At 37.5% G+C, this 13,323-nt stretch overlaps 1 protein-coding gene across 1 annotated transcript in view; it reads left to right on the plus strand.

Annotated features, from left to right (window-relative positions):
• Positions 1–13,323, plus strand: part of FNDC3B (fibronectin type III domain containing 3B) — a 339,753-nt gene that overhangs the window by 146,284 nt on the left and 180,146 nt on the right. The gene's annotated exons all lie outside the window — the stretch shown is intronic.

Raw genomic sequence — 13,323 nt, forward strand, 5'->3', positions numbered from 1 at the left:
GGGAAGCAGCAGGTTCCCAGGCTGCTTTCAGCCACACTGGATTTCACACTTGACCATTTGGTAGTTACTCATTCATAGAATTTCTCAGAGATTTCCTCCGATTTGTACCAAAATTTACTGAAGAAAGATATTCATAGACTCAGTTAGTGAAAAAATCAGAGGAGCCTTTGTTAACGTAACTAAGGCCTACCCTGTGTTATCAGAGCTCTGTTCCTCTGTAATGTGGCATGACTTGGCTTGGTGAGTTTTACTGAGTATGATGAGAGAACATGACTGTCTCTGCTTAAATTTCTCTGAACTTTGTTTTCCTCTTAAGTAAAATAATGATAATAGCAATCTCAAAAGTATGTTGGAAGGCTAAAAAGAAATTTTAAAGGATAAAGTTATGCTCCCATGGATGAATAAGGTAGAAAATGCTCAGGATGCCTGGAATGTACTTGATGTTTGCATTTGTGTTTATTTTGTCCTAGGTTCAACACAATGTGTACACCTCCCTAATTTATCTCACATAATCACCTCTTCAAACAACTAACTAACTAGCTAACTTTTATCCCCCTTTTCTCTGCCTTTGTAGTTCTTCTTATTCTGATTGTAAAAGCAATCATATGTTGTTGTTAAGTGCCTTTGAGTCGGTTCCGACCCATAGCGACCCTGTACAGGGTTTCCGAGGGTGTAAATCTTTACGGGAGTAGAAAGCCTCATCTTTCTCCCGCGGAGCGGCTGGTAGTTTCGAACCACTGACCTTAAGGTTCGCAGCCCGATTCGTAACCACTACGCTACCAGAGCTCCTTATACTCGTTGGAAAATAGAAGAGACAAAAGAGTTATGTAAAGTAAAACAACAGAAGGTTACCATCCAGAAATGATAACCATCCTTATGATTTTTTTAGATTGTATCCTTCAGATTTTTAAAAAATATTTTCATTCAACTTGTAAAATGGTTTAAAATTTTGTAATTTTCAGATTTTTAAATGATTTTTCTAGGGTAGAAAAAAAATTGGCAGCTACATAGGAAAATTGCTGAATACAATTAGGAATAAAATAGATTTATCCTTCGCTGAAGAAAAAAAATAACCCATTTCTTCACTGTTTCAGGCATATTTCAACTTCTAGAATTTCATTTTTTCCATCCTTACTTTTATGTAAGCCAATTTGAGATCTTTTTATTTTTATTTTTCTGAGTAGTCAGATTGTTGGCCAGTCTTTCCAATTGTTGTAAATAAAAGACTTGTTTTACACAAGTCTTTGTAAATAAGAAGGAGGGAAAGGGTATAGGACAGGCCCTTCCAGTAAGGACACGTGGTGATGGATTGCATTCATGTGCCCATTCAATTAACAGAAAAGAACAAGGAATGTAGAGTCCCATTATGTCTCCTGCTCATTTTGAGGAAATGTTTCATTTCGTTAAACAGGCAGGGGTATGGTTCTCACCATTGTGATAGCAGAAACAACATTCCCTTCTGTGCTAAAGGAGTTCAGTATGAGTCGGAATCTATTACTTAGTGAATTTTATGCTAAAAGTCCATTTCAGAGATATTAAATAGAGGTGGAGTTTCTCTTCAACTGGGAAGAAGCTGCAGTGCACTTTTTCTTGCCAACTGTGTTGCTGTGGTTCTGTTTAACAGCAAACTGCTTATTCGGAGCCATCGAAAATAATGGAGAAATATAGACCTTGGCATATTTGATTCTGAGAAAGTGCTGTGGAAAATTCATGTGGAAAAGTGTAAAAGCAAAGCTATAAACTCTCTTTTATAAAATTGATGATGGAAGCATAGTGAAATAGTTTTTCAACTCAGAATTATGGACGAAAATGCTAGAAGTTACACTGGGAGAATAGTGGGAAATGAAGTCATTTGGATTCTAAATTGAAAAAGCAGTCTGTAAGATATTTATTCAATGCAGATACGTTGGTCTCCCTGGCCAGAAAATGGGCCCAAAATTAATTGACTTTCAGTGGTGGTATTACATATTTAATGATATGTGACAATGACATGTCTAAGGAACATGCATTGCTAATATGAAGAAAATTCAATGGAGAACCCAATAGGATTTGCATACAACTTTTTTGATGTGGAAGCGTATACACGTCAAAGAAATTAGGAAGATGAAACCAAATATAAAATGTCCTAGGAGACTTGTCATCACCAGAGATCTAAGAAGCAAAATGCAGTTATGGAAAGGAATAATAAAAAACAAAACAAAACAAAACAAATAATCCTCTTCCAGGCTGGTCATATGTAAGAAATGATCAGTTACTAGGCTGTTTCTATGCTAGTTAGTTCTACAACTTTGTCCCCACAGCAACCCCCCCACCCCACCCCCAATACATAAGACTTTTCTTGTTCAGTTCAAGAGTTGAGTTAATATTGCATACAAACTAGAATTAAAGCCCTGTACTGTAGTGTGTGAGAGCCTTCGTATGCAAACCTGCTCACTTTTCAGGGTTCACCTTTCCCTGTTATTCTACACTGCTACCTCATTGAACTCTAGTCCCCTGATATAGCAGCTACACACTTCTGTGACCATTGCTTCCTCTGCATGGAATACTCTTATCGCCTCAGACATTCTTCCATTGAAAATGTCTTTCTCAGTATGATGCTTCCAGAATATTCAACACAGAAATGACTGTTCTGGGTTTTTTTTTTATTTATTATTTTTTTGTATCTGATACTTGTCATTCTCCTGTGTTATGGAACACAATGCATTTTAGACCATTCCCAAGACCTTTTTGCGCATTTTAAATCTTTGACATCAACATGAAGTTTTTTCCTATAACATTTGAAAAGTGTATCACAAATGACTATGGAAAATATGGAATATTAAACTCAACATTTCCAATATTAAAATACTGGTTACTGACTTAAACCATGGTTCATATTAAAAGGAAAAAAAGTAAGAATGTTGAAGAGGGAGATAGGTGAACAAGTAAAAATGTAACAATAGTAATGAATCTGAGCCAATGTATAGATTCAGGAGTATAGCAGTTTGTTGCATCATTTAGTAGTTGAAAGTGCAGTAAGAATAAAATGAGCTCTGATAGAGTAGTGGTTGCGAATTGGGCTGCGAACCACAAGGTCAACAAGCAGTTCAAGACTACCAGCTGTTTCATGGGAGAAAGATGAGGCTTTCTGTTCCTATAAACATTTACAGCCTCAGAAACCCTGTACAGGGTTGCTACGACTCCATGGTACATAACCACCACTGTTGTTAAGTGTCTTTGAGTCAGTCCCGACTTGTAGTGACCCTGTGTAGGGTTTCCGAGAAGCTGGTGAATTTGAACTGCCAACGTTGTGGTTCAAACTGACCTTATGATCCAGTGCATTATCTGTCCCACAGTGCCACACCAGGACTCCTAAATTGATCAAATAATTTGATGTATTACAAACATCAGTAATAGTAACAGACAGATAATTATAATAAGGCAAACACCTAGAATATAACAGTGGCAGAAGTTCCTTCAATAGCACATGTGTGTTTTCTTACTTTGAGAAGCAGCCAACCCTTGAACCTTAAATATACTGTAAAGATACTGTGGAGTTAGTTTGGGAAAATGCTGCAATCTTTTCATTTCAACTCATTCACCATCATCTCCATTACGTGAAAACATTAGGCAGTTGTTATTAAAGCTGAGACTAGGACAGAGCAGAGTGAGTGATATAGTTGGAAAGAACATGAACATTCTTAGAGAGGCCTGTGCTCACATTCCACCTGGCTACTGCTTGTGTAACTGAACAAATTTCATTCACCACATTATGTGAATACCTACCTGAATTAGTAGAACCATAGATTAAGAGACATGTTAAGTGAAGTGTTTACTTACTTATTGAATGGACATGGTGTGGTGCTGTAGGATAAAGCACTGGACCTAAAGGTTGGTTTGAACTGCAAGGTCAGTGGTTCAAACTCACCAGTCACTCCTCAGAAACCCTGTACAGGGTCGTTAGAGTCAGAACCAACTCGATGGCGCTTCACAATAACAAGTATAATAAAGATGAATTTCAGTGAAGGTGTGGCTGCCTGAATACATACTGAGGTCATACAGTATGAAGCAAATTTTTCCTTTTGCTATACACTAACCATGGTTCTTAGTCTTTCTTTTTTAACTTCATCATTAACTTTATAAAATATTTGTATGTAAAAATGTCTTCAGCAGATGTGTTGAGTTTTATATTCCATATTTTCCATAGTCATTTGTGATACATTTTTCAAATGTTATAGGAAAAAACTTCACGTTGATGTCAAAGATTTAAAAACCCTAAGAATCAAAAAAGTGAGCGTCCAAGTTAATGTTCTAAGCATCTGGGAAACCACTTTTCATTTTCTGGATTAATTGATATGACCTAAACACTTTGAATAGGAGTCAAAAGAAGTGTTTTTGTTATTATAGCACAGCTAACCTCATTTCATTGGTTTGGGGATTAGCTAATGGGTCAGTACCTGTTGAGTGATATATATTCCATTTCCTTTGACCTTGAAGGAGACAGGAAGTATATTGAAGAATGCATTTAAATTTTGGTTTCGTTGGTCATTCTCCAATGGGAACTGTTTCAAGGGCTAGCCAGAAAGGAGACTCTCCTATGGAGAAACAGTGGGGTCTGCTGTCTGGAAGCTATAGAATGTTCTCTCCACATCCCTACTGCCCCCTATTTTGCTCTGTCAAGCCAGTTGAATTATAAACATTGGCCTCAACTGGTACCCTTTGATGATTACAACCTAAGATTTGTTTCACCATTGACATTGTGAAAATTAAGAGCAAAAAAGGAGCCTGGGGATTGCTCTGTGCCATGATAGACTGAGAATTATATCCATTTGGTAGCCAGTAGTGAGGAACTCCTTGTATAGCACTGTGGTGGACTGCAAGGTTGGCAGTTCAAGCTCACCAACCACTCCCGGAAACTATACAGGGTTGCTGTGGGTTTGAACAGACTTGATGACACTTCACAACAACAAATAGTAAAATCATGTACAATGTATTGATTTTTATTTCAAGACTTGAAACCCTGTGGAGGGATGCTTTTTCTATAGGAAGTTAGGGACAGGTTATGAGAATGTGTACATTTGTGGGGGGTGGGAGGGTGACTGGTACTTAGGTATACATTCTGTTCTTTAAGGGACTTTTTAGCTGATTTGCAGCATTTTTATTCAGTTTTCATTTTATAAATTATTTTCTCTTAGAACTGGCAATACTAAATGAAAAGATACTGTACCAAGGATGGATATCCTGTTTCACTAAAAGCATTGTGCAGCTTTACTCTTTCTGAGCCTCATTGTTGCCCCATTCTGAATTTTCTCTTGGGTTTCTTTTCTGAGATACTGTTTTTATGACATAGTAGAAGACCAGTTTTGTGTTGTTTTTGTAAAATGCCATCGAGTCAGTTCCAACTCTCAGCAACTCTGTATACGGTTTCCATGGAGTGGCTGCTAGGTTTGAACCACCGGCTGTGAGGTTGCCACACCACAACTCTGAATACAGGATTAGATTGGACACTGCCTTCAACTCTGTGATTTTAGGAGTATGATTTATTTGGATGTATCACTTGCATGTTTACTTGGTTTTCTTCTTTTAGAATTTAAGTTCCCTAAGGGCAGAGACTCTGTATTGTTTTTTCCTAGTTATCATTGGATCCACAGGGCCTAGAAAATTGCCCAGCACACAATAGGCATTTAAGAAAAGATGGATGGATGGATGATTTATTCTTACCTTTGTGAAGGGAGGAAGGTAAAGGAATGTATTTGAGGATATCTGAGGTTCTTTTCTAATGTGAAATCTGTGATTCCCATTTTGTGTTCCTTTTGTACCTTAAAAAGAAGAGAATGTAGTTCTAAGTTTCCAAAATTACTCAAAACCAGAGTGACACACTCTAGTGATATTTTACATTCTATTGACTAGAAAGCTGGTCTTCATTTCTGTAGAAAAATGATAGTTGATTTCAGCAACAGTAATTTTGAAACAGTGTGACATCTAGAAGTGACTTTGAATCATTAGGGAAATTTGCATCATGTACAATGTATTGATTTTTATTGTAAAATTGATATATTCGATCTTTCTAAATTAGTAAACCTTATTTGGTATATGTAGTAACTTTTTAAGAAAAGTACGTTTGACTGTTCAGTAATAAAATTTTACCAAGTGCAGGCAGATTTTATATTAGTACACATTCTTTGAAATCTATCCTGATCACAAACTTGAACTTACATGAGTCATAAAATTTTTTTTCTCCTAATGTTAGTTATTATATAATTATCATTACCAAAGTTACTCAATATTTTTTTGTGATGTAAAATTAACTGGAAGATTTTGGAAACATTTTTAAATGGAAAATAAAATTAATAAATACAAAGGAGATCAGTTGTTTTGCAATATGGTGGTCAAATTTTTTTTTTCTTAATTGTCATACAGAAATGTTTGTGCTGTGACACTAATATGATATAAAGAAGCCCTGGTCGTACTGTAGGATAAGCACTGAACTGCTAATGGCAAGGTTAGCAGTTCAAATCCACCAGCCACCCCTCGGGAGAAAGAGGAGGCTTTCTACTCCCCTGCGTATTAAACCCTCAACAGAGTCAGAATCTACTCAAAGACAGAGGGTTTTTCAACAAGCTGTGGGAATAGCTGTAAAGTCAAAGGTACCTCTAATATTAGTGTAGTTTCTCTTCTCCATTTGTAATGAAAACAAATACTAAAATTCAATTAGAAATTAGTGAAAAAAAATATTATTTCTTATCTCTCTGTCAAGTTGGTTCCAACTCATAGCAACCCTGTATAGGGTTTCTCAGGAGCATTTGGTGCCTTTAAACTGCTGACCCTGCAATTCAAACTATCCAGTGCATTTTTCTGCAGCACCAGGACCCACTTTATCGGGGACTGAGGCCTGGTGAAGGCCCCGAGAATTTAGTGGATTGGGCATCAGTGGTGAGTAGTGTGGCATGTTTGAAACTTAGAAGCTTAGAACCATAGCCCTCTGACACTAATTTCTTGATGCCTTGAGGCCAGTCTCATAATCAAGTGTGATGGTGCAATGATAGAAATAGCATGACCTTCAAATTATCCCAGATACTGGTTCTACCCTATACACCCACTCCTGATTTATTGACATGACTGTCCTGATTCTCAGCTTTCATTGTTTACATATTTATTTCTCAGCATAGCTATCTTCTGTATAATTCTCTACATAATGAGAGCTCTGGAGTAGGACCTACGGTATGAAAATCATGGTCTTACCACTACACTAGTTATAAAATTTCTTCATACTGTGCTTGGATTACTTCGTATAATGTAGGAATGCTAATACCATCTTCCCAACGAGTTAAGGAAATTAAACATGATGACTGCTGTCTGCCAGCTGACAGGCTGCAGGTTGTGCCTGCGAGTTCCTTGCTCATCTCTCTCCCCATTCTGTTCTTGTAGTTCTCCCTATAACTGCCATCTCCATTCTGTTTCATTCATTAAAATAATAATCATCATTGTTGACGGTTTATACAGCAGTTTAATGTCCCACTCAACGTTGAACATTCACATCAGTTACATCCTTCACAATGTGTAAACATTCTCATTAGTCAGTTCTCGTTATTCTATTTCCATTAATAGAGTAGTAGCTAGAGTGTTGGGTCAACATGATTGCCACAGAGAACATAAGAAGAGACTTCAAAAGTTCATGGAAAAATTCCATATCTTTTAATTACATTTTTCATGTAAGGTTGGTATGAATTGCAAGGTCGATGATTCGAACTCATCAGGGTCAATCTGAGTTGTAACCAAGTTGATGGCAGTTGTGTCCAGTGAAGTGCTAAAACTTGATTTCATCTATATATGACCTGAGTTGTGCTCTTTTAGCCATCATAAAGATCTATATAACTGCATGTAGTTGTGTGCTCTTTTGCCGTGTATGTGTGTTGGCACTCACAAAGCCAGTAGATGGAGGATTACCATTTAAGGTGTTGTTGTTATGTGCCATGCAGTTGGTACCGACTCACAGCAACCGTGTACAGGGTTTCCGAGGCTGTAAATCTTTATGGGAGTAGAAAGCTTCATCTTTCTCCCGCAGAACAGCTGGTAGTTTCGAACTGCTGACTCTGAGGTTAGCAGCCTGATTTGTAACCACTATGCTACCAGAGCTCCTTACCATTTAAGGTAGTATCTCCTCTGGAATGGACCAGCCTTTAAGATGCCACACCTTAGAGTACTGTAGACAAATGCCTCATCAATACCCATATCTGTGTTCTTTCTACATGGCAGCATCAGATTTGTGACCTGTGTCTTCCCTCAGTCTGTACCTTAGTCATTGCCTGAGGTTTATCTATGGATTCAAATTCAGCACTAGTAGAAATCTAAAGATTTCAAGGTATAAGTGATTGTGCAAGTAAAAAGTTTGGGAACTTTTTGTCAATTTACGAATCACTAGTTTACTTAAAGCCTTAGCTTTGGTTACCTACAAAGCAGAAGAAATGTCATGATTGGATTGAAACACGGGCAAGAACTGTGCGAGAAAAGTAATTGGTATTTTCAAGAAACTTATTTTTCTGTTTTTGAAGCTTTTTATTGTGAATTGAGTGAAGGTTAACAGAGCAGTTTACAGAACAGATCATCAGTTTTGCATTCAACAAGTCATACATTGTCTCATCACAATGATTACAGTCTCCTCCATGTAACAAAAGTTATTCCACTTCCTCCTTGTAGTTTTTAGTTCCTTTTCACCCTTCTTCCCAGTCCTCCTCAACTTTTGTCCATAGGTAAATGTTGCCCTTTTGATCTCAAATGGCTGACAATTCCAAGGTGAGCACATGTCACTATTGTTGTGCCCCCTACATACCTATGTACTGCTTGCTGAAAATTGGGCCATATTCTTCTCCTAATACCTTTATTATTTTTTTAAGTTTTTATTGTGAATTGAGTGAATGTTTACAAATCAGATCTTCAGTTTTACATTTTAAAAAATCATATACTTAATTTCATTACAATGATTGCAATCTCTTCCGTGTACCTTCAGTTAACAGTATTTACCTCTATTCAATTTTCAATTTAATGCTTTTGTTTTTCCCTTTATCTCCCTTTACCTTCATGTTTTCTCTACCCAGCCCCCTTGTTGTATATTGCCTGTCCCATCACCCATGTTTAACTATGTTGCCCTGTAACCTGTGAATAATGCCCCCCCCCCTCCAAATCATCAGTGCCCTGGTGTGGCGTTGTTGGGATCAGCATTGGACTGGGAACCACAAGATTGGTGGTTCAGACCCACCAGATGCTCCTCGAAAACCCTATATAGGGTTACTATGAGTTGGAACTGACTCAACGGCACTTCACAACAACAACAACATAATCATCAGAGAATTTCTTATATCAAGAAAACTTTGCATTCATATATCATTAATCTCATGTAATATTCATCCTTTTGTGATTAATAAATTTCACCCTGCATAATATCCTCCAGGTTCATCCATGTTGTGAGATGTTTTGCATCTCATCAAATTCATCGTTATTCTTCCACGTTGCCTAGTATTCTGTTGTGTATGTACCAAAGTTTGTTCAACTATTCTTCTGTTGATGAATATTTAGACTATCTCTATCATTTTGATGTGTCACTGACAGACAGCATATTGAAGGATCCTTTTTTCTTATCCATTCTGCTATCCTCTGTCAACTGGTGTGTGGAATCCATTTACATTCATTCAGTGTAATTATCAGTAGGTATGAATTGATTGCTCGCTCCATCTTTTTTTTTTTGTATTGGGAATAATGCTGCAGTGAACATGAGTGTGCATATAGTTGCTCATGTCCTGGCTCTTATTTCTTGAGGAAAAATTGCTGAGTCATATAATATTTCTATTTCCAACTTTCTGAAAAAGCACCATACTGTTTTTCATAGTGGTGGTTGTTGCTATTCCGACCCATAGCGACCCTGTAAAGGGTTTCCGAGGGTGTAAATCTTTATGGGAGTAGAAAGTCTCATCTTTCTCCCGTGGAGCGGCTGGTGGTTTTGAACCACTGACTCAAGGCTCGCAGCCTGATTCGTAACCACTACGCTTCCATAGTGGTTGCCCCATTTTGCAGTCCTACCAGCATTGTAGGAGGGTCCCAGGCTCCTACAAACTGTGCTGAGGGAAGATGATACCTCATTGTTGTTTTCATTTGCATCTCTCTTAAAGAGCCCTGGTGGCATAATGGGTTATTCATTGGGTTGCTAACTGCAAGGTCAGCAGTTCAAATGCGGCAGCTGCTCTGTGGGATAAAGTTGAGGCTTTATGCTCACATAAAGATTTACAGCCTTGAAAACCCTATACAGCATCACTTTGAGTTGGAACCGACTCGATGGCATACAACAACAAGGACAATGGCTAATGGTTGTGAGCATTTCTTCATTTGTTTGTTGGCCACCTGAATGTCTTCTTTGGTGAAGTGTCTGCTCATGTCATCTGCCCATTTTAAAATTGGATGATTTGTCATCCTCTTGTTGGGACATTGAAATGTTTTATACATTTAATCCATGTTGAGTTCATTTTTGTATGTGGTGTGAGTTATGGGTCTTGTTTTATTTTCTGCAGATGAATTTCCAGTTTTGCTAGCACCATTTGTTGGGAAAACTGCCTCTTCCCTATTTAATGCATTTTAGTCCTTTGTTGTTGTTGTTAAATGCCATAGAATCTGTTCAGATTCATAGAGACCCCATGTAGGGTTTTTGAGGAGCAGCTGGTGAGTTTGAACCTCCAGCTTTGAGGTTCAAACCTCAGCGTGAGACCAGAACTCCCAACTAACTGGATGAATATACTTACAACTAAGAGAATGGGTATACTTCTGGGTTTTCAATTCTGTTCTCTTGAGTTTTGTTCCAGTACTGTGAGTATATAGTAGGTTTTTTTAAAATTGGGAAATGAGAAGCTGCCTACATTGTTCCTTTTTAATAATGTTTTGCTTATCTGGGTCCTCTTTCTTTTTCATATAAAGTTATATTTCATCGTTTGGATGATGATTGCAAATGGTATTGCTTTCCTGGTTTCTTTTTCAGAGCTCTGGTAGTGTAAACTGCTTCTTCTGTCTCGATCGTGTACCTTATCACTTTGCTGAATCTGTCAATGAGTTCCAATAATTTTCTTGCTGAGTCTATGACATTTTGTAAGTGTAGGATCATAGCATCTGTAACAGATCCTATACAGAGACTTTTACTTCTTTGCCAATTTGGATGCCTTTATTTTCTTGTTCTTGCCTTATAGCTCTTGCTAAGACTTCCAGCACAAGAACATATTTTTTCTAAGTTAGAAAAGGATATGTATCATAGAACCATATTATAACTACTTTTCAGTATTATCATTTGGTATCATATAGCAGGCATTTTTCTAAATGTTCTAATGTTTCTAAACTTGGAAACATCACCAACCATTTATTTTTCCGTTTGCATATAAAAATAACCATACAGTGTGGACAAAAGACCTGGTCTAAACTTATAAGGAATATATTGTCTCAGGGTATTAATAATGATGAAACATTGAAGAGCAGATACTAATTTCATCAGCTGTCAGCCATTACAGATATAATAAGAAATGTGGTTGAGAAGTTTAATAATTTACTTGAGAAGACAGTAAAGTAAGTCAGGAAATTTGGGGTAATTTGTTTTGATTTGCCACCACTTTTAAGTCAAATAACTTAGCATCACCTATGAAATAGTGTTTGACTTGCTCCTATAAATCTTTTCTTCCTCTTCTAACCCTCTTTTATTCCTGTTTCTCTTGCTTTTTAATGCTCCTTGGGTAATGGTAATGGGAGTTTCATCCATAACAGCAAAAAAAGGCATGAAGTAGAGAAAGTTTAGTCTTTTCTTGTTTCAAATGTCTATCCTCCATGTAGAACAAACTTGCTTTTCCTTTTCTTCACTGAATAGAAAATACATAGTGAGGAGTTAGTGCAGGAAGAGAAACGGAGAGCAAATGAATGCCCTTCTGCTCTTGGCAGGGCGTGAAGGAATTCCAACCATTCAGCTTCATTTGGGATTGAAGTAGACATTTTTGCATTGGAACTCTCATGATGAAATCACAGTTATTTAAAAGAAGGTTGGGCTTGAAAGATTTAGAATTAACTGGATTCCAATTATCTGAAATATTATAGTAGGATGTGTCAGATAGTTTATGAGTTGTGGGGAGGTTGGGGAATGGTAGTGAGCATGTTGATACTCTTGGCAGACATCAAATGTAAGTTGATAAGTTTTTTTCTTCTTCTCTTCCTCCTCCTCTTTGCTTGCTTTCCCATTCATATATTCATTTAGCCAGCATTCACTGAGAGCCCTCTATGTGCTCTGTATTCCAAGCTATAGGATAGTAGTGTTGGAGGTGGAAGAGTGAACCACCCATCCAGTTGGGAAAAGACCTTGAAGTCATCACCTACCCATCCCTTTTCTCTGTGCAGCTGTTTTCACTGCCCTGTTTCTTGTTCTGTTTCTCTTGTGTGATTAGTTTTTCCAAGATTTCTTCCCTTCCTGAATGTCCTGGGAGCACACTTCAGACATGTTGACAGCAGTGAAGCATTAAGCTCGAATCTGACTTGCACACACTCCTGTGGTCCTAGTCCTCTGTGTCTAGCCAGCTCACTCAGGGTTCTTTGCTACCACAACAAACTGACTGGTAGGCATTCCCCTTTGAGGACATAGATGTGGGCTGTATGACCATGTGCAGAGTCAGCTTTGCCACTTCCTGGATGATCCCTGGCCATCTGTGGCAGCCTTTTTTCATTTTCTCGTTGTCTCTTTCTTGCCTTTTAAGTTCCTCGTTTGATTCTTGTGGTTTATAGCCCAATAGAGGCAGAAGGAAATAATTTTCAGGAGCTGAATTTATTAAAATTCCTGTGGAGCACTTCAGTTTAGCACTGGGAACTACCTTTCCTTCTTTGTTAGCTAAAAGAAAAAAAAAAAAAACAACACACAAAATACTCAAAATCAAAATTATAAGAGGGCGCTTTTGATTCTTGAACTTAGAATTGGTTTTTGTTTGTCTGATAGATCTTTGGCTTTGGGTAAGCTAGCTTAACTTCTCTCATCTTTGTACCCCTTATTTCTAAAATGAAAATAACTGGCTATGTCACAGAATTGTTGGGAAGATTTCATGAGGTGAGCCAATAGTAATAGCAGTGATTGTTGGGTAAGATTTTGGTATTATTATGTGTAGACACTATTTTAGGAACTTAATGTTTGTTGACTCTTTCTGATAGAGCACATCAAAACAAAGCAGGTGCTCAATAAATGTTGGATGTATCTTGAGTTCTTTTCACTTCTCTTATTAACCCAGGCACCCTGATTCTCAGCATTCACTGCATATTTATTTCACATCATGAGATGTTTGGAAC

The sequence above is a fragment of the Chrysochloris asiatica genome, unplaced genomic scaffold, assembly GCF_000296735.1.
Source record: "Chrysochloris asiatica unplaced genomic scaffold, ChrAsi1.0 scaffold00043, whole genome shotgun sequence".
Classification (NCBI taxonomy): Eukaryota; Metazoa; Chordata; class Mammalia; order Afrosoricida; family Chrysochloridae; genus Chrysochloris; species Chrysochloris asiatica.